Raw genomic sequence first — 25,941 nt, forward strand, 5'->3', positions numbered from 1 at the left:
AGAACAACATAAGCACCTCAATCTAAAATCTCAAAACCTTTGTTTTCACAACCTCATTGCCGATTGTATTAGACCTGACCTTCTAAGTGGCTGCTTGTGACTTTCACTAGAAACACGTGTGTGTGGTTTCTTGTCTCAATGCAAACCCCAGGATTGTTCTGTATACGTTTTTGCACCATATCCCTCCAAAGTGGGAATGCCTCTGGCTCTAAGAGCTATAATGATGCTACTATAAATCTCAATATTACTACAACTAAGTAACGATAGTATTTCCTGAAATATTGTTACCTGGGGGACATGGAGAAGACTCATCAGTTAGGATTTAGTGCTCTTCCATAGAACTCAATCTCTATTTCCCGCACCCATGTCAGGGGGCTCACAACTCCAACTCTAGGAGATTTTACATCTTTTTCTGGACTCCATGGGTACTTGCACTCACACGCACACACCCACACACAGACACACATATAGAAAAAAATTAAAAACTATAAAAATAAATATTAAAATAAACTCATAATTTGCAGATTGTATACTAAGCCCTGTGCTAGGTGCTCGATAGATAGCAGCCACCAACACATAGTGTTGGTTCTATAAATACAACATGTTGAATGATATGAAAAGAACAGAACAAGGTACAGGAAAACACAAGGAAGGAATTAGGTTAGATTACCAAATCATAACGATTCTTAAATGGGGCCCTCAGAGAGCCTAAGAGATTGCAAGTAAAGAAGAAGCCATTCCATGCAGGGGAAGTAGGTATGGGAAGGTGCAGGGGTGGGGAAAGAGCTCAGCAGATGTAGAGGATGGAAGAAGACTGGTGGTTAGAATGAGAACGGCCGCAGAGGCGCATAGATTTGAATGCCTAGTCCCCAGCTGACAAACTGTTTGGAAGGATTTGGAGGTATGTCCTTGTTGGAGTAGACACCTCTTTGTTGAAGGAGGTGTGTCCCTGGGAGTGGGCTCTGAGGTTTCAAAAGCCCATGCCAGGCCCAGTGTCTCTCCCTCTGTCTGCTGCCTGTGGCTCAGGATATGACTCACAGCTACTTTTCCAGGGCCATGCCTGCCTGCCTGACACCATGGTCTCCGCCATGATGACAATGGACTAACCTCTGAATCGGTAAGCAAGGCCCCGTTTAAAAGTTTTCTTTTCAAGAGTCACCTTGTTCCCAATGTCTCTTCACAGCAATAGAATAGTGACGAAGACAAGAGCCATGTGCTTGGTGCCTGGTAAGGATGAGGAACTGAATTTTTATGTCGGCAGAGGCTAGATATGTTGAGCTGGAGTTGGAAAAGTTAAATTCCATTCTATTTGCTGTGACCGAAATTAAATTTTAAAGTATTAGCTTAGGCTGTGATTATATTCAAATAGTGAAATATAATAGAAGAAAGCTAGTGGAGGTGAAACTATTTTAGATGAGAGATGATGGAAGTAGAGATCACTGTAAAGGAAGCAGAGATGGTTAGGAGGAGAAAGATTGGGAGAAAAGATTGGCAGGACTCAGTGGTACACTGGTCGCAATACTTAAGGAAGAAACTCCTATTTTCTAGGAGAGTGGAAATCCCACTTACAAGATGGAAAAGAATGGAGAAGGAACACACTAGTTTAGGCTGCCCTGGGAGAAAGCAGGGGCCCGATTTTGTACACTCAAGGCTTGAGATGTTTTTAAGACGTACATACAGACATGTCACATAAACACTCTAATAGAGAGATCTAGAACTGACATACAAAAACTAGAGAATATTAATTTGGGAGTTGCCATATAAATAGAAAAAATAGAAACACATGAGAATATTGAAGGAAGAAAAGTTTAAAAGGCCACATGCTAAGGAACTGCAAGATTTAAAATCGACTGTCAGAGGAAAAGTCAGCATTTCAGAGACAAAAGCAGTGGCCATACCAATGGGGGGGAGGGGAGATGTGGTGAGTGTGGTGTCTGTGAGACAAGAAAAAGGAATTCCAATAATGAGTGCTAAAGAATGTGGGCTGCTGCAAAGATGGGCGATTCTGGATGTGCTTCTGGTTCTTGACAGTAGGGAAGTCCCGGCGGCCTTGGAAGGAGCAAGCGGTGTCTATAATTTGATTCTGGTGGGCCAAGCGCTAATGGAGGGGAGCTCACTTTGGCGGCTTTGTTGTGGATGGGTTCAGAGAAGCAGGGAGGTCAATAGGGAAAGATGCAGAAACAGGAGGTAATTTTAGCCATGAGCTCTGAGGCCATGCCTAAATGTTGAAAAGAATGATGTGTACCCAAAGAGATGCTGCAGATTCCTGGAGAGGAGGGATCCTAGCAGCCGAGGCTAATGCTTGTTCTGTAACAGCATGCTACATACATTATGTACTTTAATCCATTTTAATCCTCACACTACCACTGGGAGATAAGTATCACAGATCTAACACCTTGTTACATTTCAGATGGTTTAGGAAGCCCAGCAAGAATGGCCTCCGGCTTAATGTGTCTGTTAGGGATATCGAAATTCAAAAGCAAAGTGCAGATGTTTCTCTACTTCATCCCTTGGCAGCTGAGTTTGTTCTTAGCGGGAGGTCATAGAAATCCTGTTTTCTTGCTCTCTGTCCATCCTTACTCCTACCTCTTTCCAGCCTCCCCCTCAGACCTGACTTTATGTCATAAGGCCCCCTCTATCTTCTGTGGGATCTCCTCATTCTTGGGAAGCACCCCAATGCCAACAAGATCAAGTATTGACTCACAGCACATTTTGATTACGTGGTGATTACGTACTGACTGCTAGGTACGGTACTGTGCAGTAAGACACAAGCAGACAAAGCCTGAGGACTCATCTAACTTATGTCTGATGTGTATGGGTGAATGGGGATGTGTGCATGTCATTCACAATGGAAGCAATGAAGGTTTTAAAAAGAATAATTTCAGATAGTAAGGAATTATGCATAAATATTCAATATTTTACCAAACGTGACTATTTCTGTGAGTGGAAACAAATCAGGGCAATGTGATAGAGAATTATTGAATGCTCACTTTAGAGTGAGAGGCCAGAAAGATCCCAGCATTATGCTGATAAGAACACCCCTCCACTGAGGGTATAGAAACAAAGAGCAGCGTCTCTGTTGACTCAGAGGACAGTCAAACTGGTGCTGGAGATCAGAGCTTTGTCCACCAGTCTCTTCTCATTTCATAGATAAAGAAACAAAGCACAGTCACCAAGCCAGCTCAAGGTAATGTGGCTCCAAAGGACAAGCCCGGCTTCCAGTCAGTCTCATGACCTTAAACAGAAGCACTGAGTCCAGGCCTTGGACAAGCCCTGGCTGTCCGAGTCTTAGCTAATTCAGTTCTCAGGGCCAAATGAGAGAGCAAAGGGAGTCGGGAACCCTTCGGCAAGAACAGACAACATCAAATCAAGACTCCTACCGCCTCACCATCTTGTAATTGTGAAATGTCGTTTTCTTAGACAATTAGGTCTGAAAACTTTGCCAAAAGCCTTTTGGTCTTTCCTTTCTCTCCTAGGAAGGAATGTGCTTAAATTTTCCCAGAAAAATGGGTGTTCCCTGCAGAGAAACTGATTGCTCAATCTTCCTCAGTGGCAGCAAATTCCAGAGAATCAGGAAAAAAAAAAAAACAACCCCAAAAATGAGGGTAAGATTTATTTATTTTCATATCTGAACAAAATCACTGCATAGAAGCACAGGGTTTGGCATGATGGGTGGTCTGTGCTGAGCTGTGGCAGAGGAGAGTGCCTGTGACTGTATGCTGAGGTCTGGGGTATACCTTGAGGCTTTACTGTGGGGCACGGCCTGGAGAAGAATGAGAAAGTGGTCAGTCTGTCTTATGTGTCTAGTGTAGTGGGTTGTTCTTCAAACTTCCTATGCAAAATCAGAAAATCATTTGCTGTCTCAAAGGAAGGCTGGTGTGTGTGTGTGTGTGTGTGTGTGTGTGTGTGTGTGTGTGTGTGTGTGTGTGTGTGTGTGACATGATAAGGAAGCCGCCAGAGAGCAGGACATACAGAGGATAGTAAATAAAATGGAGAAGATAGCGAGAAGGCCTGGAGAGCTGGGTCCAAGATGGCTGTTACTATTTCCTTCCCATTCATGGCCAGAATCTTAGGGCTCTTTGGAGCCTTTTAGAGGAGTCTCAAGGGGTTTCTTTCTCCAATCCCTGCTTCCCATCTCCACTTGCATGTCTTTCTCATGTTCCTTCTCTGCTTCTTCATGCCTTTTCCCTTGTCCTGTCCTTCAGTGAATTGTTGTACTAAAGTTAGTTGTTCCCAGGGTCTCTACCCACTCCCATCTACCTATGAACTAGAGGAAGACCCTCCTTGTTGGGTTCCTGCATATAGCTTATATTTACTCATTTTCTAATTTTAATATTTCCAGTGTCTTTGCCATGTTGATGCTGCTTGGGTTAACAGTAGGGAGAACCCAGCAGATCTCTGCATCCACACTTCCAGGGAGCTTGACCCTCTAGTCCAGCTGAATTCCACCCAGAAAGATTTTTAGAATAATGCCAGTTTCCTCAGTTTGGCAATTTGGCTGGCAGAGGCCAAAATTAGTAACTTTCTCATTTTTCTGGGAAATTTTAGGTATGTTCTTTGCCAGAAGAGAAAGAAAAATCTAAGTGGCTTTTGGCAAGTTTAAGAAAGTTAAACAGAACTTCAAATTTTCAAAATTTAAAAAATTTGCATAGAAAAATCCCAAATAAAGTTCATTGTTCATAGTATAGTGTTAGCCTGGTTAACTAGTTAAGTCTTTCCGGGTAACTTACCTCAAGTAGCAATGTAGGCTTCTAGAAGCTTCTCTGGATCCTTAGAATTGGGTAAGTGCAAGTGGAAAAACAAAGAGAAGAACTATGGATGGGAGGGTGTTGGTGCCAAGCCTGGGAGCAGTCTACATCACTTCTCTTCATACTCCCCTGACGGACGCTCTGCACCAGGCTATATCCAAGGGGAAAAGTGGCAGTGACCTGTCTTTTTAACAATGTGCTCAAGTAAAAAGGAAAAATAGTTTGGTGGAAAATTAACCGGTTGTGGGCACAGATGTCATGAGTCAATCTCTCCTTTTATTCTGATTTTTTTTTTAAGACAGGCTTTCCCTATGTAGCCCTGGCTGTCATGAAACTTGTGTGTGTGTGTGTGTGTGTGTGTGTGTGTGTGTGTGTGAGAGAGAGAGAGAGAGAGAGAGAGAGAGAGAGAGAGAGAGAGAGAGAGAGAGAACCACAGTACATGAGTGGAGGCCAGAGGACAGCTTGTGGGAGTCAGTTTTCTCCTTCCACTGTGTGGGGCCTGGCGGCTGAACTCAGGGCATCACGCTTGGCAGCCAGTGGCTTTACCTGCCGAGTCACCTTGCCCGCTCCCTCATTTTATTTTTTGAATCAAATGAGCCTGCAACCTTAAGAAAAATCTTGGTAGCTTTGAGGAGCATGTATAACGTCTTCAGAACTCTACACCGTTGGGAAACTATGGTGCCTTTGGCACAATGGATTGTAGAAATATGGTCAAATAGCAAGGAAGCGGAGTGAGTCTGCCTGAATGTCCGCCAGCAGATGACTGGATCATGAAGTGTGGCACATACATGCACACAATGGAGTTTCATTCAGCCACGAAGAAAATTGAAATATGCAAAAAGAGGGTGGAAATAGAAAATATTATAAATAAGACAACGTAGGACAAATCCACATGTTCTTTCTCATACGTGGATCCTCGCTTTTAAATTGTATTTGCCCTTATTTATGTGGGAGTGAGTGTGTGTAGAGGCCAGAAACCTGGGAACAGGCCCATGACAATGGAAAAACAGGCTACGAGGGAAGGCGTGTAAAGGGCAATAGAATAAACATGACATCTCAGTGGAGTGGAACTATGGGAAGGAAAAGGTGATGGAGAGGCAGAGGGATGAAGGAGGATTGGGAGGATCCGTAGAAACTATGTGATGAATGCCATAAAGACACCTGTTACCTTGATGCTGAGTAAAAAAATAACATTTTCAGAAAGTATATTGACATTTAAAATATACATAGTTGATAAACTAAAATTATGAATCTGCTCTTTTTTCCCCCACAGTGAAACCATCACCACTATTATGCACTGAAGACAGTTCCGTTACACTGGGACGTTTTTGTGGGATGTTGAGTCCCTCCACGTTTCTCTTACTTTTTATATTTTCAAAAGGAGAAACACTAGCTTCTTCATTTTATCTAGTTAAATAATAATGAAGGAAAATGAACCAATGGAAGGGAGTCGGGAAAGGAGAGTGAGAGGGAAGGGGGTGGAAGAGACACCGGACATAAGCACCCCACACTTATTTTTCATGATTGGTGCTGTTGTATAGTAAGAGACCACATTCCATCTTGAAGTCTCCCTCCCACCTCTGAAACAAGTAAACGGAACTTTATTTCACTGTTTATGTTGACGTCAAGTTTGTTTTTAACTTAATTTGTACGAGCCCTGGGTTGCACCTCTGGTACGGAGAGCTGAGGTAGACTGGAAGCGAAGGGTAACTGGGGACATGTGTGGGGTGAGCCCCTCCCTCTCTTAGCTCTGTAATCCCATTCAGGCAGTCCCTCCCCCTTTAGTGAGCTACAAATGAGCAATATGGTTCTGGGAAGTTTTAGCCTGTGTGAGACACAGCTTTGCTTCAGGAGTGTGCAGTGATTATAAAGCAGTCTAAAAGGTACAATTAGAAATGATGGAAGTGCATTTCTCTTTTCTGGCAAGACCAGGCAAGTTGCAGAGGAAATCTCTATAATCTATTCAACTTCGCATTTTACCCAGGCATCAAAATCTACACCTTGCGGGCACTGGCACCTCAGGATCTGTGCTTTCCCTCTTGTGTCGGAGCTCATCCTGACAGTTGCAAGGCAGTCTGGGCTCTCGCCTGCAGCAGACATAGGTACACAAAATGCCTTTGGTATTCAGGGCATGCAGCCCACAGCGGTCTCTTCAGGCATTGTAGGAGTTGTCTCTTACTGTAAGTAGAAGGACCCCAGTGAACCCATGTGGCCAAATTCTCCCACCCTTCCTGGTTCTACTGTTCCCATTAAAATCACTGTTATGGAAAGAATAGGAACCACAAGTCCAAGGTCACATGGATTCTCAGAGGAGGTTAGAATAAAATGTGATCAAAGGACTCATTATAGAACCTCTTAACATTTGATCATACGATTTGTTTCTCTCTGTACTCATGGGAGAAACATTCAACTAACTAAAAATACAGTATGAGAAAATATGTTCAATAAATTAATTGCAGCTATGTTTTAATCAGATGGTTGGAGAAGTGGTCACAGAGCTAAGTTTCTCTCATTTCTTTTTCCTGCCAACAAAATGGGACAAGTCATTTGACTTTAAGGAACTAGGCCTTGGGTGTTCCTCAAAGCATCCAAGAGACTTCCTTCAGGAATTCAGGATGTCAAGTGTGGAAGGATGGACACTGGCCAGAGAGTTCTGCATCGGGTGTGTGGCTTCTGTTCTCACTCTTCACATGCATGCCTGGAGTCCCCGAGGAGTCTTCAGTTGCTTTTAGCATTTGCAAACTCTATGGTCGCATTCCCATGAGTTCAGCAATAGCAGATGTCCAAAATGCCTCCTGATGCACTACATAGTACGTGGATTTTTCTATCTTAAAATGGCTAGGAGCAAGATTTGAGCATAGAATGAACAGAAGATATAACAGTCTTTATTAGCTTTAGATCAGCTATTTTCCCTAACGTCTGAAATCGATTCTTGATTGTCTTCCCTGCCCCCAGCCCAGTGCATTATTTGTTTTCAGAGCCCCAGAGATCAGTGCTTTCAATGCCTGCCACCGTCTCATCTGCATTTTCACAAGTGTTTTCTGTGGTCATGTGAGTCACTTCTTCCTCACCTCCCACAAATAGCGTGGGTTCAATAGAGCTGTGGGGATTGTGTTTTTAAAGAATCGTTTTGACTTCACAATCTAAAAAGGCATCATTTATATTGAACACACACAGACACACACAGACACACAGACACACACACACACACACACACACACACACACACACACACACACACACACTCACCACCACCATACGAACAACCTACCAATGCATCGGAGGTGGAAGGTTCCGTGAGGTCGGGCGGCAGTGATTTGTGTTTTGTTGTGGTGCGGTTGCCCCGCCGCCCAGGTCTTTTGCTGTTTGGTAGGCAGGTTAAATCACAGAGTGAATTGAGAGTCTGACCTCATTGCATCCTACATGCTGAATCACCATGCTCCAACTGTCAGCAGAAGCTCGGGCTGGAGTCTGCTCTCCTGGAAACAAGACCGCGCGCAGGCTTGTGTGACCTGCTTACTGCTGTTTCTCGTTAATTTTAACATGAAAATGATCAACAAAACGCTATCTTCTCTTTCTCTTCCCTTTTTCTATTTGTCAAGCAAATGCTTTTAAAATCCTGCCAGCGTCTTTCATTTTAAGGCTGTGGTCGGAGGACTAGCCTCACATCCTCAGTGTCGTGACTGGCCTCTAGCGGCTGCGATGAGTTACATCAAGTTGCAAATGCAATTCTCTTTTTGTTTCTCTCCAGAGTAAATCTAGTCTCAAATAAAAACCCAATTGCCGGGCGGTGGTGGCGCACGCCTTTAATCCCAGCACTCGGGAGGCAGAGGCAGGCGAATCTCTGTGAGTTCGAGGCCAGCCTGGGCTACCAAGTGAGTCCCAGGAAAGGCGCAAAGCTACACAGAGAAACCCTGTCTTGAAAAACCAAAAAAAAAAAAAAAACCCAATTGCCTGAGAGTCATCCTAGAAAAATGTGATGCTTCGGTGTTTGCAAAGAACAAGAGATGGGTGATAGATTTTAATCTCTATTTTGATTCATTTTGTCTTGATTTGAAACCCCTAGATCTCGGAAGAGTTAAGGAAATCAACCCTTCTGTGTCAGAAAATTGAAGAATTCTAAGGAAAACTACTTCTGGAATTCTACCCAGATTCTTGATATTCTGTGTGATGGCCCCTGCCGCTCTGGTCATAAGACAGGAGGCTTCTTTGAGAGTACCAGCTTTCAATTATTTAAATAGTTGTTCAGCCAACCATTTTTCATTCAAAATGCAACAAAAGCTAAAATTGCATGTTGAATTGTGTCCAGATGCCGTCTTCTTTTGGGTCTGGCCAGCTGATGCTGTTGTTCATTTCCTGGTGTGTCAGAAACACATTTGTACCCCATGAGTCTAACTGGTAATCTGCAATGAAGTCTACAACACATATATCGGCGAAATTACTTCCCAGATCCAGCAGACAGGGCGTGTTAGGAGTCAATCATTGGGTGTGCATCCCTGCATACAACCACACACACAGTTTGCCCAAACCAAAGCCTTATTCCTCAGAGACTTGGGACATGAGCCTTCCACTGTTCTCTTCAGTATAAACAAGGGCTGTTTTGATGGCTACATTTCCCACCCATAATAATTTTTAAAAATCACCTTTAACAACTTGATAGGAATATCAATTCTAAATGCTCTGGTAAGTATTTTTTTTTTTTTACCAGAGTATCTGGTATCTGCTAAGTATCTGGAAAGGGTGTTTTTGCCTGACTTTTTTTTTTTTTCATACTTTGGTATGCAAAGAATCTCTTCATCTCAGAAAGAACTGAATCAGATGAACATCCAGATTCTTTAAGAACAAATTTCAGTAATCTCCTTCTTCCTTCGCTCCGATTTTTCTTACCTTCTGGACCAGAAAAGAAGCTCAGTCTGAACAGTTGCAAAGCTGTAAGATTGAAAAGCTACATAAAATCTCTTGCTGCTCTGTGAAATTCATTCAAGTTTGCAAGTCCCTGATTGTTCTCTGGAAAAGATTCAGAGATGATTTATGTGTCCTTTGTCTGAAACATGTCTGTGGAAGTGGCTAATTGCTCTTAGCAGATGCAAATAGAAACCACTGCCTCTGTGCAGCTTAAGGATCCTTCTGCCAGCTACCAGTGGCCTTCCTCTTCAGCTTCTCATGGCAGCTTTTACAGAATTCACTCTTCTTAGCAAATCCTCCTCTCACACCGACACTGTCAGCAGATGACCTTAGCTCTCATGACCTAGAGGACACAGACTATTTACGTAACTCCATCCAGTTCTCTAGGCTAACTAAAAGTGCTCACCTTTACAAACACCCCCTTATCTCTTCTCTCCAGGGGAGGGTGAAGTGATGCTTCATATTTCCCAAGTGAATTCCTCCCCCGTGTCGACCTCCATCTTTGTTTCCATCCCTGCTTCCTTCTCAGGTATCTTCAGACTTTCACTGCTCACTGTCTTAATCCCCCCAGGATATAAACATGACATCAGCTTTCCTGAAATACTGCTTTAGACTCTGTGAGAGGAGGTGAAACGGCCCCCTCCTGAACACAGAGGCCACAGTGGGTCTGTAGACAGAAGCTGCCATGAGTTTGGTCCCATGGCCTTGTCACCCTGGTTTCAGCAAATTGGATTATGGATAGGAGCTGCAGCCAAAAGCAGCAGATGTAAAGGCCATAGCCAAAGGCAGCTCAGATGTGAGAGCCAAAACTACAGGAGTTCTGTTGGGTTCCTATTTGCAAGCAATAGAAAATTATTCCATTTAATTTAACCTCAATAGGAAATCCACTGGATAGATGGCTGGCTCACATATTGACAGGAGCCAGCAAGAACTTTAGAAAAGAGAGTTCCCTGGAGCATCTGCCTGGCGTCATGGAGAGGAACAGCAAATGTTCTACCAGGTGAGAAACATTTTCAGCTTGCTGCTTCTCCTGCCGATCCTTTGATGGACTGAGCTGCAGAGGTCTCTGTACTTGTCCATCTTTGGCCAGATGACTTGCTTGTCCATGGGCAGGCTGGGCAGAGAGTGGGGGCATCGGTTCATTCACTGTTGTGTGGTATGTGTGTTCTACCACTACCCTAGTCTATCCTAGGACATTTCTAAAGTGAGAGTTGGTTGCCGGGTTGATCAAACCCACAGATGGTGACCGTAGATGATTCCTCTACTACGGCGAGTTTCTCCCAGGAGGCATGAAAATGAGACAGAGACAGGAGGAGAAAGTGCTAGAAACAGACGCAGACTAACTAGAAACAGGAAAATTATAGCAGAGAGGAGCAAAGATGAGATAGACTCTGAGAGCAGCTCTTAGCTAGGAGAGCTGAGTCATGAAAGGGATGATCACAAGGGGGTGAGGACAGATGGCTATCCGCTCAGAGGGGCCGGAGACAGTGGCAGCGCAGTGATGAGCAGGTTAGATGCAGGAGCTGGATTATTTCTGAATGAGTGTCCAGCGGGACCTAGCTTGAGGGTTTGGATAATAGATACATATTGTCCCCCGGGTGTGTGTGTGTGTGTGTGTGTGTGTGTGTGTGTGTGTGTGTATGTGTGTGTGTATCAGTTTCACTATTCAGCTGTAGTGTAACCATGGGCATGTTGTTATTATTTTAAACACATTATTACATGTCTCAGCTGCTTCAGCTGTTGATTGTGCAATTGATGTTAGAATTAAACTTAGCAGACTTTCTGGGATACTAGATGTTACCTATGGTAGCTGTTATTATTACTATTATCATTTCATACTGCCATGATTTTACAAATGCTAGTTTATAATTTTATCTCCATTGAAACTTCCAACTCATCTTCTAAGATTTAGTTCAGATATAACTAAATCTTTCTCTTGGTACTAAGCATAACTGAGGCTGAAGTTCTGTTCAGCAATTATTGAGTAACTATGACACACAAGTACAGTATGAGGAGATATCAAAAGAATAATTCTGTCCTTCAAAAGACTAAAATGTACAGTGATAGTGACACAAACATCCAGTTTTATTGTCTTCTAATAAATGCTCTAATAGAGCTATAACAGGGTGGCATCTGGTTTTATATTCTTTTCCACCTAAATCATGTCTCTACTACAACAGACATGTTAGTATCATTTAATTATTTGCGTATCTACTTCTCTTGTATCTGTATAACACTCAATACATTGGTTTTATTGTGTGTGTATACATGCGTGTGTTGGTACTCATGCACATGTGTGCATTTATAGTGTCAGAGGACTTAGGTGTTGTTCCTAAGAAGCTGCCTACCTTTCTTTTTTTGAGACGGGTTCTCTCACAGACCTGGAACTTGTCCAGGAAGCTGGCTGGCCAGTGAGCTCCAGGGGCCTCACCTACTGCTCCTGCTGAGATTACAAGCACCATCAGGCTCAGGACTTGTTATGTTTTTAATGTGGGCCTTAGACTAGAACTCATGTCTTCATTCTTACAAGGTAAACACTTTATGGAACTATCTTCCCATCACTTCAGCCCCAAAGAAGACATTTTTATTTGGTTATTACTATTTAAAATAAAAAGCTTTATTCTGAAATCCCACAAAATTTTTCCTTAACCCAAATTAAAGTTCAGTCATCAATTAATGTCATCTCTAATGTCTTGAAATTTAAATGAGGGGAGGGAGATGGGGTTGGGGGATGTTAGGTCAAAGCTGATCGGTTGCTGTGATGTCCCAAAGGAATCTCACTCATGCAAGATAAAGCACCAGGCCTGGAAAGGCTAAAATGTGGCCGAAAACAAAAGAACGGGCTTGGGGAAGCAGGTGGAAACGGAGATGGAAATGGTAGGCTATGAGGGGTGGGCAGAGTCCCAGGAGGAGCCGAGAAGGGAAGGGAGGATGCTCCGAGGCATCTCTGTGTAAGGAGGAGGAGAGCTGGTAAACGGCGAGATAAAAGAGCAGAGGACAGATAGACAACACATGTGGAAGGCAAGACAGATGGATTGTAACTATTGACTTATGTGAAGGTTATGGGAGACAATGGCATGCAAAGTGAATGATCTGGAAAGGTTGAATGCAACTGCCTAATTATAAGAGGGAAGGGGCCTCTGGGAAGATCAAAACGGCCCAGATGAGGCCACCTTCATGGGAAGAAGACACTCAGTGTTCAGCTTCAGTCATGCCAGAGTGAGTGGAATACAGAGGGAAGACCCAGACATAGGAGAGGGCCTGATACAGACTTGGTGTCACCTTCCAAAGTGTTCTGTCTCACAGCTCTTCAGAAAGATGGCTTATGATTTACATAGGCATAACCATGCACCCCTAATTTTAACATCTCTCTTTCTTTTTCTGGTTTTGACCTATTGAAAAAATTTTGTCAATGTCAATTTCCCATGTCACTGTTTCTTACTGTTTATGATTATGTTTGGTGTTGACTAATGACCAACTACAGCTTGAAGAGGTAACACAGCATTATGCAAATGCTGAGTAACTATGTTATTTTTTGCTTAGCTGACTCAGAATGTGCAGCTGTATAATTTGTGGGTTTTTTTTTCTCCTTTGACCAATGACTTTGACCAGTGAATTCCAATGTAAAGAGCCAGCATGGGGGGAGGGGAGGAGGAACACGTGCCAGGGGACTGATAACACAATGATGACAGTCTTTCAGAGCAGAAAAACCTAGCGTCTGAGCTTGTTCATTTCGCAAACGTGAAAAATGAACGTTGAGCAGCCACGTGACTTGCTAGGGTCATCACGTGGGAGGATGATTAGGAGCTGTGCTTCCCCTTCTGCTGCGAGGACCGAATCTTTAATATGTGGCAATGACAGCATCCCCGGGCAAGGGGAGAAGGGACTTCTTGGAAGTTTAAGTCAGGCCTTGTTCACTAGCATTCACATACTATCACCATTTTTGTAAAGCTGGGTTCTCTCTTCAGAGTCAATGAGAACTTTGAGGAAAACAGCAAAATGATTAAATTATACTCGAGGAAGTTAGTAAATCTAGTGGGAATAGCCTTCGTGACTATGGTGGGTTAAAAATAATACACACTTTAAATATATTTATCACTGCATTTTAATTGACTCAAGCTGGTTTTAGTGGCATGGTTCTTTTTTTTTCTTTCCTTTTTTGACTTGTATAGGAAATCTACTATGCTTTTTGCTTCTACCCCGCTCTTTGCAAGCACTACCCTTTGTTTTTCTATGAAGTGACCTAGTTTCCAAAGGTAAAACTTCTGTTTGAGCTACTAATCGTGATGTTCTTTTGGGTGTCATGGATGTTTGGTGCTCTCTCTGAGATGACTTAATATAGAATAAAGCCATCTCAGACTGCAGTGGCAAATTGCATCATAAACAGTGGAGATTTGTCTCTCCCAGCTCGGAGGTAGAGAAGGTCACGCTCATCAGACACAGCACTGCCATATGTGTTGTCTGATAAATAAGTGCCTGTGTCCTAGTTCACTGATGACCACCTTCCTGGTATATACTCACAAGGCAGAGGGACAAGAGATCCACATGGATTTTTGAAGGGCACTGTTAAAAGTTTATCTCTGAGCATACCAAGTGAAGTTTGACTGTGTGGAGATGGACTGCATGGATTGTCTTCATCTTGCTTGATGTGGGAACACAAGCAGGGCTTAACTTGGACTATTTCTTGGAAATGTCTAAATTAAAGAAAAATGAAACTTAGCCAGGCATGGCAGCACATGTCTTTAATCCCAGCACCCAAGAGTCAGAGGCAGGTGCATCTTTGAGTATGGGACCAGCCTGATCTATGCAGCAAGTTCCAGGACAGCCAAAGCCACACAGAGAAACTCTGCCTCCTCCTGCAAAACATAAACAAACACACAAAAAGAAACTTAAGCTTTACCAATCAGAATCCACAGATTAATATGTACAATTATGGAATTTTTAACAAAATAGACTAAATATGACAGCTTAAGCCTCACCAAACATCTCCTTTGTCTCCTATTTGTGCTCAGTCTATGAGAGCCGTCTCTAACATCTCCACCGCCACTTCTGGTTTGACCTGCTGGATTCACAAATCGATGTTCACTAATACAAACTGTTTAAAATTTTTTGTATGCTTTGGTTTCCCTTTTAACAGCCCCCCTCCCACTAATAATGGCTCTGCCTTGAATTCTGAGCCTCTGTGTGCTAGGCAAGCTCCAAGCTGCACCATTGGCTCAAAATTAGGCTCCAAGTTATGAATTTTGGAGGCACCAAACATTCGATCTACAGCAAAAACCACCAGTGACGGCTCTCACAACACATGCTTTAAAGCTGCAGAGGGACATGCTCTGTACTCACACATCCTTGGATTTACTCTTCTAGCATAAAATGTTATCTCTCATTTTGATTTATCATTGAGGATCTTAATTCAGAGTGTGAGTGTGTCCATGTCTCTGTGTGTGTGTCTTTGTCTCTCTGTGTGTGAGTATGTGTGTGTCTGGGTGTCTGTGTATGTGGTGTATGTGTTTACTGCTTTGGAGGAAATGTACTATTAAACATAATTAACAATTTGAAATAATTATAGTTGGAGAAAATAAGCACGAATATATGAAAAGTTAAATAAAATATTGCCAGGAGGAGCCCTAATGAATACACTGTTCTGAGGAATTTTTCATGTAATAATAGCTTTCAATGTTAAAATACCTGGCTCCCATCCCATTGTCCTAAATTTGTGTAAGAGAAGTTTCATGTCTGTTTTTGGTCATGAAAAGCCTCCAGAGTTAACCTAGAGTGGGAAATGGAGAAGGTGATAGAACACGTAGGATAAGAAAACAGGAAGGAGGGCCAGTTGGGGAGGGAAGGGAAGTAGTCAAGTGGGAAAAGGGAGCACGAGTAGGACAGTGCAGGAGGGGACAAAGGAGAACAAAATATAATAATGTCTGGGCATAGATGCCATAATGAAACCCAGGACTTTGTGTGCTATCCTAGATTTTTAATTAAAAAATGAACTGGACAAAAAGATGCCTTAAAAATAAAAGGAAAATTGAAATTGGAAGCGAAGGAAATGGACAAGCTGAAACCCACTTCTGTTTACACCTGGTGCCAGCCATTTCTTACTAAGCCCATAGCAGAGAGGCATACATTTTTTTTTTTTAAGTTGTATTTTCTATCCAAGCCTAAGAACCCATTCTCTGTTTGGGAGATATGTTCCTCAAGATGACATGCTAACTGTTCACCTTTTCACACTCTTGCTTTTAGGGCCTGGAGTTGGGCTGAAGATCAGGTCCACCTGCCCTGCCCATTAGGCATCTAAGAATATAGCTGAACACTCGGGAGTGGTGTAGCAACCATCTCGCAGAAACAATAATGCCCATGTCTCCAGCAGCATCGTCTAACAGTAAGGGTTCCTGAGTGTGCTATGATATCTGATGGTAGCAGCTGCTTCCAGATAGCTTTGCTTAAGAAATCCTAGTGTTTGATTCTGGGAACTGGTTATGACTCTAACGTGCATAAATATGCTTCTCACACCTTTTGAGAATGTATGTGAGATTCCCAGCATCTTTAAAATAAATTCTATTATCTTCTTTAGTTAGCTAAAGTCATTTTTGTTTACATACCTCTAGAGAAAGTAGTGCCAAGAGAGGTTAAAAGCATCGCAGAGAACCAGGGGAAACTAGAGTTTACTGTGTCTTATTAGGAACTAAAGAGGAGTGGGAAATCAAGTTGTTGTCTTTGCACATGAGAACATTTCCATACAAATATGTGTTATGTTGTAAGCATCTTCCCCCACGCTCCTCTCCTCCCATGTCCTATGTCTCCTCCTAACATTAGTTCCTTTTGTTCCCCTGTACAGTTCCCCTTCTATTTTCATTTATCATATATATACACATATGCATCACTGAGACCACAAATGATAGAAAACATGGTATTCGTCATCCCAAGACTAGCTTAATTCATTTAATGTATCTTCAGTTGTGTGTTTTTTCCTGAAAATAACATAACTTTGATCTTTTTTATGCCTAGAAAATTCCATCATGTGCAAGTATCCTGTTTTCTTTATCCATTCTTTTGTTGTTGCGTTCCTAGGCTGATTCTATAGCTTAGCAATTCAGAGTAAGACTGCAATAAATATTGATGTGCAAATATCTCCCTGATGTACTGACCTGGAATCCTTTGGATAAATAGCCTGGAATGGTATAGTTGCATTGTGTAGTAGACTATTTTTAGTTTTGATTCTTGTTTTAACAATTTTCATTGGTTGCTCATTATATGAGATATACTGTGGACTGATTATTAGGAACAAAATAAATAAAAATTCAATACACAGTAGAGTAAAATTTTTAGAGGAAGAAGATAAATTAGTAATACAGAATACGTGTGTGATGTCAGGCAGTGACTGGATCTATGGGGAAAATATATAATAGGGGTGAGATGAGGGGTCATCTGCTCTTCATTTCTCATGGTGCCCACTGGGATTAAAATTAAGGGAATAAGGCTGATATGGGGATTCTAGGCTTGCTGTTATGACCAACATAAAACACGAATTGAAGAAATAAAAAAATAATGCATATTGTCAAATACACAAGCTAGTAAATAAAAACGACTTACAATTTCCTGTAAGAAGCAGGATGATTTAGGGGCTTAAAGTATTCAAACGAGATTACTTGCCTCCTTGATTGGTGCAAGAGGCAGATAGCCACTGGAGAAAGATGTCTTTGTGAGTCTGTAACACAATAAGATGGAAGCTATGTGCACGGCATAGACTTAGCTCATTGTGGGTGCTCAGGAAATGCTGTGCTGCTCCGAGCCCTCGGGCTAACTGACCTGTGATCCTCTGCACTGATAATTTTTGATGTTCCTTTGAAAGTGTTCAGCTGCTCAGCAGGTCTCTGTGGAGTGATGCTAGAGCCAAGTACTGTGAGATGTGTAGATATTATCATCTCTGCACTTCGTTGATGGCTGTACTGTTTGTTTAGGAGTCTCCCTCTCCACTTAGTTTGGCTATCATTAATCAGTGGGGTGGCCTGACAGGTGCCGGAATCTGAGATGGTTTCAGTGAATTAGTTCTGCGAGACATGAATGACTCAAGCGAGGGTTTGTCTTTCTATACCTTTGTTTCAGAACCCAGCCGTTCAATTATGTAGAGCGTGTTAGTTTTTTCCTTTGAGCTGGCTGACTTTGGATTCGACCCTCCTGTCAGATGTATTTCTTTGTTAACAGATTAAGAAAAAAAAGTTTCAGTCCTCTTTCCTAGAAGCCCATCCTGACTTATCCATATTGATTTTCCTTAATGTTTTTAATTTCTTCAGTTCAAACCCATAGCTTTTTTGTTTGTTTTTGAGATTGTGATTTAATTACAACATTCCTCTTTTCCCTTCCTCCCTTCAAATCCTTGAATATACCCCTTCCTGAGCGCCTTCAAATTCATGGCTTCTTTTTTTCTTAATAATTGTTATTACATGAATATATGTATTTGTATATGTGTCTATATCCACAACTATAACCTGTTAAGTCCATATAATGTTATTTGTATGTATGTTTTCATGGATGACTGCTTAACACTGAACAATTAGCACGTTCTTTCCTGGGGAGGACCACCCCTTCTTCTCCCAGCTTTACTCAGTTCACTGTAGTTCTTTGTGTAGGACTGAGGCCTCATGGGCTTCCCCACTCAGTTTGGCATGCTCTTTGATGTCCTCCAGTTCAGCTCACATTTAGACAGTCATGTTGGTAAGACATTATGGGTGTAGCTTCTGATGTTACTAGGAAACTGATTCTAGGGAACTCCCTGATCCTCTGGGTCATATTATCTTTCTGTCCCGTCTTCCACAATGTTCCTTGAACCTTAGATGCAGGAGTGTTTTATAGGTGCATAGTCCTTAAACCCACAGATAAGTGTGGTCTTCTTCCCTTATTGAGGAAACTCTTCTTTGCAACAGAGATCGCTCCAGAAAAGCACAACCAACCAAAATGCAGAGTAGTGGAGTCCACATTTATTTTTTAAACTATGGATAATTCTGTAAACACTGTATTAATGCATGATAAATTCCCACAGACTTGGCAACTTAAAAGAACAAATTATTTCACATCTTTCTTGGGTCAGTAGTTTTGCCATTGCTTAGAGGGGTTCCCTAATCAAACTCAAAGGCTTTGCTTCATGTGATGCTGGGCTGTAGTTTAATCTGGAACTGGGCTGAAGTAGCTGTTGACAGAATTCCTTTTCTGCTGTCATTGAATGCATAGTGACTTGATTCTTCAAGGCCACAGGGACCTCTCCTTTCAGGGACACCCTTTACTACCTTTTGCAAAGGGATCCCTTGATCTAGCCTGACCCTCTTCCCTAGGACAGTTTCCTTATTGATGACCTCCGGGTTAACTGATCAGAGACTTAATTCTGTGACCCCTCTCCATCTTTGCCAGGGAGCATAACACAATCACAGAAACACATTACTACATATTCACTGGCCCATCCAATCTCAGGAAGACAGAGTTTTCTAGAGTTGTAGTGGGCCATGTCAGAAGCCTGCCAACTATATATATGACCACTCCATGGTGTGGTTAGGCTGAAGGCTAGAGGCTCCCTCCCTCTAGTGACTCTCAGGGAAACCATACAGTTTATTATTCCCACTAGATTTATATTGGCCATAAATTCCTTTCCCTACTTCTTGTTGTTATTGTAGTAGTTATGATTATTATTTGTGTGTGTGTGTGTGTGTGTGTGTGTGTGTGTGTGTGTGTGTGTGTGAGAGAGAGAGAGAGAGAGAGAGAGAGAGAGAGAGAGAGAGAGAGAGAGAGAGAGAGCGCACAGGAATATGGAGGTCAGAGGACAACGTTGTGAAGCTGGTTCTCTCCCTTCCACCCTTCTGTGGCCTCCAGAGGCTGAGCTCAGGTAAGCAGCTTTGCACAGCAAGCGTGCTTCCCAGCACAACCATCTCACCAGCTCCTCGCCTGCTATTTAATTAAGCAGAGTGCCCTGGCTAGTTTTATGACATAAACGATAGTCATCTGAAAGGAGGGGACCTAGATTGAGAAAATGCCTCCAGAAGACTGGGCTGTAAGTAGGCAAGCCTCTAGGACATTTTCTTAATTAGTGACTGATGGGGGAGGGCCCAGCTCACTGTGGGTGGTGCCACCCCTGGGCTGGTGGTCCTGGGTTCTAAAAAAATGCAGGGCGAGGAAGCCATGAAGAGCAAGCTAGTAAGCAGCTCCCCTTCATGGCCTCTGCATCAGCTCCTGCCTCCAGGTTCCCACTCGGTTTGTGTTCCTGCCCTGGCTTCCCTCAATGGACTGTGGTTTGGGATCTGTAAGCCAAATAAACCCTTTCCTCTCCAAGGTGCTTTTGGTCATGATATTTCATCACTTCTGTAGAAAGTAACTAGGACATGTAGTTTCAAGGGAATAGTAGCATGGAGGTGTCTTAGTTATGGTTTCTGTTGCTATGAAGAGACACCATGGCCATGGCAACTCTTATAAAGAAAACATTTAATTGAGTGGTGGATTACAGTTTCAGAGGTGCAGTCTGTTATCATGGCGGGAAGCATGGTGGCATGCAGGCAGAAGTGGTGCTGGAAACAGCTGAAAGTCTCACATCTTGCAGGCAACAGGAAGTCAACTGAGACACTGGTTAGTATCCCGAGCATAGGAAACCTCAAAGCCCACCCACAGTGACACACTTCCTCTAACAAGGTCACACCCACTCCAACAAAGCCACACTTCCTAGTAGTGCCAACCTCCTGTGAGATTGTGGGGGCCAGTTACATTCAAACTACCTCAGAAGTCATTACAGAACTGAGAAAAAAAAGTCATGGAATACAGTACAAAAATTATAAAGAAATGTAATAAAAATGATACAAACTGTTTTGACACTGTGAAGCAAATTTTAGAAAAATTCATGTTAAAGTGAGAACAATAATTCCTTAAAATGAAAGGCTACATTTCCAAGTGAAATAAGGAATTGGCTCTTAGGCCCCTTGCCAAACCGTATAAATACACTGAAAGAGTCACTTTCTTTGCTGACAAGAAGCATTGACAGTGACTAAGGGTGCTGTAGACATTCTAACAAGAATTAAGGTCTATGTTTGCCTTGAATTTCACAGCTCATATGTGAAAGGAACCTTAACTGAGCCTTTCCTGAAAATTTACAGCACATTAATGAAAGCAGGATGTGGAGAAATGAAATAAAGCTTTCTAAATTACCAGAAATTAAAAGAAAACATCTATGTGTAAACATGTCACAGTGGGCCCTTCATATGCAACCTGTATTATTCAACCAAATACAGACTAGAAAATCATTGTACTAATCAGGTACAGAATTTTCCCTTGTCAGTGTCCCCTAAACAATACAGTGTAACAAGCATTTGAGGAGCAGTTACATGGTATTAACCATCACAAGTTATCTAGAGATAATTTACAGTACATGAGAGTGTGTGTGTAGGTTATCACAAATATTATAGTATTTTAAAGATGTATTTATGTGTATGTTTGTGTGTCTTCGTGAGTGTAGACCACATATGCGTGGGTCCCCTTGGAGGCCAGAAGATGAGGTTGACATCCTGGAGCTGGAATTACAGGTAGTTGTGAGCAGCCTGATATGGGTGCTGGAAACCAAGGTTCTGTCCTCTAGAACAGCTATGTGGAGTCATCTCTCCAGCCCCAGTGACATTTTACACAACAGACTAGAACATTTATGGTTTTGGAATCTCAGGAAGTGTGTATTTGTTCATGTGTGTGTTAATCCTAGGCAACATATGAGACCTCTCTAAGCATTGTTTCTTTATCTGTGAACAAAGATAAAAATATCTATTTCATATACTGTAAAATATTAGTTCTTATTAAGCCACTTTCTGAATTGTGTGCTTGGCCATACTTTCAGCACCAGAGCTCAGCCAATATCACAATAGACAGAAGATTCTTTAATACTTGTCTTTGACATATTCATGAGGCTGAACTATGGAAGGGGATAATAATGGGATAGTAAAATGATAATGAAGTGTAAGTGGTCCCGAAGAACAGCTGCTGGGTGCTGAAACCTCTGAAATTTCCTTGGCTTAATAGAAGAGATGATGGGATACATTTCAAAGTCTGCGTATATTGGACTCAGGGGTAGCAAAGCTCATTCTCGCTAATCTCAGCCTTCAAAAATAGAAAACGAGTTTACTTTCTAAGGGTCAGTTGGTATGAAAACCACCCACGTTTAGTTACACACAGGGATGGAGTGGAAGATCAGCCGGTGCCCTGTAGTGGGTCCTCAAAGGTTTTAGTTTTGTGGGAACAAAAGTTCTGTTTCCTTAAACAATCTTCCACTGGCTGCTAAATACGTGTTGCTTATTTTTGAAAACACAGTTTAGATGGACTAGGGATTGCATTGTGTGGCAGGTGCGATCATCTGCAAATAATGCCAACTATTTTTACTCTGAAGCTAGCCCTGAGGAAAGAGGATGTGTTTATAGGATGGTCTCACTTTGGACCTGGCTGCTTGCATTTGGATTCCAACTCTACAACCAATGAGTTCTGTGATGTCCATGTGTTAATCCTGAAATTCACCACAAAAAAAAAAAAAAAAAACAACAACACTTCCACCATTTTGGCTGAATTTAATCAAGCTTTTATTAAAATTTTAAATACCGACCAAAATGTAATTTTGTCAAGACCACCATCTGGAAACTTTCTAGCTGTGTGGACTCAAGACATGCGTTGGCAGGACTTATATGGGCAAAACCCATAGGCTACCATACTTTCCCATGAGTTTTTGCTGTTATTTTCCAAGAACTACAACTCCCAGAATCCAAGGAATCTACCTGGTCTTTGGGCAGCTGGGGCTTACAGGTTAACTTCAGTTCTAACACATGGTCTTCTTTAAAAATAAGGAAAAGGCTGTTTTATAGTCATAGACTGTGTAGGGTTGAGTGAACTGGTATATGAAGAGAATATTGCCTCCTATTATGCTTATGAGATGAATACAAAGATTTGGAAGATGTAATCGTACTCTTGGGATGGTGTGTGTGTGTGTGTGTGTGTGTGTGTGTGTGTGTGTGCAGTCAAGGAACATCAGTGAAGGTGTTAATAGTGGGGTATGCTACAGAATATTTTAATGAAGAACCTACCTAGGAACGGTGGTTAATTTTCCCTTTCTCAAGATTTTTCAGAGAATTGTAAATTACTATTTAAACACTGTCAGCCTGTCAACACATCTGGTAGAGAAGGATCCATGTCAACGTTCTTTCTCATCTTAAGGTTCACTAAAGTTTTTTCTTTATCAGTAAGAGAGTTGTTTAGTTTTGAGCTTTGTAGCTTCCCCTTTAGTTCCATTCATTTGACACAACTTTTTAAATTAAGCAATAGGGGTATCAAGAGTGTTTCAATGTCTGTTTTAATATTTGTGAAAAAAAATCTGGTGACGAAAAACAAACAACAACAACAAACCCAAAAAAAACAAACAAAAATTTTTAACCCCCCCCACAAACAAACAAACAAACAAAAAATTAAAACAGCGAAGGAAGTGAAAAAGTTGTATTCTGAGAATGTTATGTCATTATTCAACTTTTATGCTGAATTACATGTTACGTGGTTCAAACTGATTTTGTGAAAATTGATTTCCTGCAAATGCACCCCCATTTAATTCACTTTGTGTATCAAGAGCCAGTGGGAACACTTAGTACTAATGAAGTTGTTGAAATGTATTTTATCTTTGAAATGGTGATGGTTCATTGAATTATTTGGAGTTGGATTAGGCTACTGGGAATGCTAAAATATGCCTGTAACACCAATACTAGGGTGGCTAGGGCAGGAGGATTAAGAGTTCAAAGCTAGCATTGGCTACAGAGTGAATTCGAGGCCAGTTTAAGCTACATACATGGTGACACCCTGTCTTTAAAAATGGATTGGATTTGTTCAATAAGGTTATGTTTAGGAATATATATGCATATACACATAAACATGTGACAACAAGTAATAAAAAGGAGGTCATGAATTTGAAACTGAGCAAGGAGAGAGCAAAGGGAACTATATAATTATCTCAAAAATAAAATAAATAATTTAAAAACATTTTTAAAAATAGTTAAAAAAAAAAGAGTCAATCCTCCAGGCAAGCATGCAAGGACCTTGGATAAAAATCCTTTTACTTTGGTTGTGACTATCAGGAAAACTCAAATGATGGGAGTTTAACCAAAACTGAAGCTTGTTTTTGTCTTCTGGATGTAGGCACACAATGCCTCTAACGGCAGACACTTCTCCCTGTGGTTTGGGAGGCTTCTCTGTTAATTCATAACTACACAGGGTCTTTCTCCAGGCCAACCCATCAGACCCCCACACCAGCTACTTCAAATGACAGAGGGGCACAGAGTATTTTCCCGCCTTTCAAGGGTCTTTCCTGCTGTTTCACCCAATAGTCTGCTCAAATCCCAGTGGCCAGAACATCAACGAAGCTTTGCCTATCTGTAAGAGAAACAGAAATTTGTGCTTTACTTTATGAAGCCATTTGCTCAGGAAGAGGGACAAGAGACACTTGGAGATAAAAGCAATCTTTGCCATCCTGGGCTTGGGTGTCAGTGGAATGCTTAGCTACAATGATATGTCTATACCACAAGGCTCGGGACTATTAGGGAAGAGGGGGCTGGCCTGGAGAAAGACCCTTATGAACTTAGAGCAGTTGTGGTTGCTTGCACAAGACCTGTACAAGAGTCAAGCTTGTTAACATTCTAGAATGAATGGGGAAAGATTCATAGACTTCAAGAAGAGAGAGAGAATTTTCTTTAAGGATGCAGTCCCTGCTAGGACCATCACATTCCAGCAGATGGCCCCACACTAAGGAGTATGTGGGCAGTGTGTGGGTAATTAAACAAAAAGAGGAGGACACAAAGTTGGGCAGGTAGGAAAGTAGGGTAATCTGGGAGGAGTTCCAGGAAGGAGTGGAGGGTGAATATGATCAAAACACATTGTATGAACTTCTCACATAATTAATAAAAATATTTTTAAAAGATGCAATGCAACACACACACTTAAATATTTACCTAAGACTTTTAGAGCCATTCTCTCTCCAAATTTACTGAGTTCTCAGGAAAGGAGCCCATTAATTTCAATCAATAACTTCATGAAAATGAAAGCAAAGAAGAAGGATTGTCAGTGACCTACCTGATTTAACAACCATCTAACTGTTAAAATCCCATAGTGGATGTTATACTGCTCCTTGCATGCTTGCCTGGAGGATTAATTCTTTCTAAATTATTTTTTAAATTCATTTTACATACCAACCACAGTTTCCCTTTCCTCCTCTCCTGCCGGTCCCTCCCTCCACCTCCTGCCTACCCTCTTCCCTCATCCACTCCTCAGAATGGGGCAGGCCTCCCTTGGGAGTCAACAAAGCATGGCATATCAAGTTGAGGCAGGACCAAACTCCTCCTCCCTGCATCAAGGCTGAACAAGGCATCCCACCACAGGTTCCAAAAAGCCAGCTCATGTACCAGGGACAAGTCCTATTCCCACTGCCAGGGGACCCACAAACAGACCAAGCTACACAGCTGTCACCCACGTGCAGAGGTGGTTTCTCCCTAACCCTATAATGGCCCCCTCTATCAATATATTTCTTTCATTGCTCTCCCTCTCCGTCCCTCCCCCAACTCGACCATCCAAACCCTCATGTTCCCATCCCCCATGACCTCCCCTATACTCCCCGACCCCCAGTTTATCCAGGAGGGAGATCTCACCTATTTCTCCTTCCCAGGGTGATCCATGCATCCCCCTTAGGGTCCTCCTTGTTATGTAGCCTCTCTGGAGCTGTGGGTTATCCTTTGTTGTACATCTAATATCCACTTTTAAGTGAGTACATAGCATGTTTGTCTTTCTGGGTCCGGGTTACCTCACTCAGGATGTTTTTTCCCCCTAGTTCTATCCATTTGCCTGCAAATTTCATGTCATTTTTCTTTTTAACCGCTGAGTAATACTCCAATGTGTAAATGTACCACATTTTCTTTACCCATTCTTAAGTTGAGGGGCATCTAGGTTGTTTGCAGTTTCTGGCTATTATGAATAATGCTACTGTGAACATAACTGAGTAAGTGTCCTTGTGGTATGATTGAGCATTTCTTGGGTATATACCCGAGTGGTATTGCTGGGTCTTGAGGTAGATGGATTCCAAATTTTCTGAGAAACAGCCATACTGATTTCCCGAATGACTATACAGTTTGCATTCCCACCCGCAGTGGAGGAGAGTTCCCTTACTCCACATCATCTCCAGCACAAGCTGTCATCAGTGTTTTGATCTTAGCTGTTCTGACAGGTGTAAGATGGTATCTCAGAATCATTTTGATTT

At 42.0% G+C, this 25,941-nt stretch overlaps 1 protein-coding gene across 11 annotated transcripts in view; it reads left to right on the forward strand.

Annotated features, from left to right (window-relative positions):
* The first annotated feature begins 9,746 nt into the window (after positions 1-9,746).
* LOC143267454 (uncharacterized) overlaps positions 9,747-25,941 on the forward strand; it is a 44,171-nt gene continuing 27,976 nt past the window's right edge. For 10 of the 11 annotated variants that reach the window (XR_013042586.1, XR_013042590.1, XR_013042585.1 and 7 more), the window contains exon 1: positions 9,747-10,653. The gene's annotated coding sequence lies outside the window, so the exon portion shown is untranslated. Of the gene's footprint in view, positions 10,654-15,893; positions 16,033-25,941 lie in introns of all 11 variants that reach the window. The other variant, XM_076545514.1, reaches the window with a different exon arrangement.

Source organism: Peromyscus maniculatus, chromosome 9 (genome assembly GCF_049852395.1).
Source record: "Peromyscus maniculatus bairdii isolate BWxNUB_F1_BW_parent chromosome 9, HU_Pman_BW_mat_3.1, whole genome shotgun sequence".
NCBI lineage: Eukaryota > Metazoa > Chordata > Mammalia > Rodentia > Cricetidae > Peromyscus > Peromyscus maniculatus.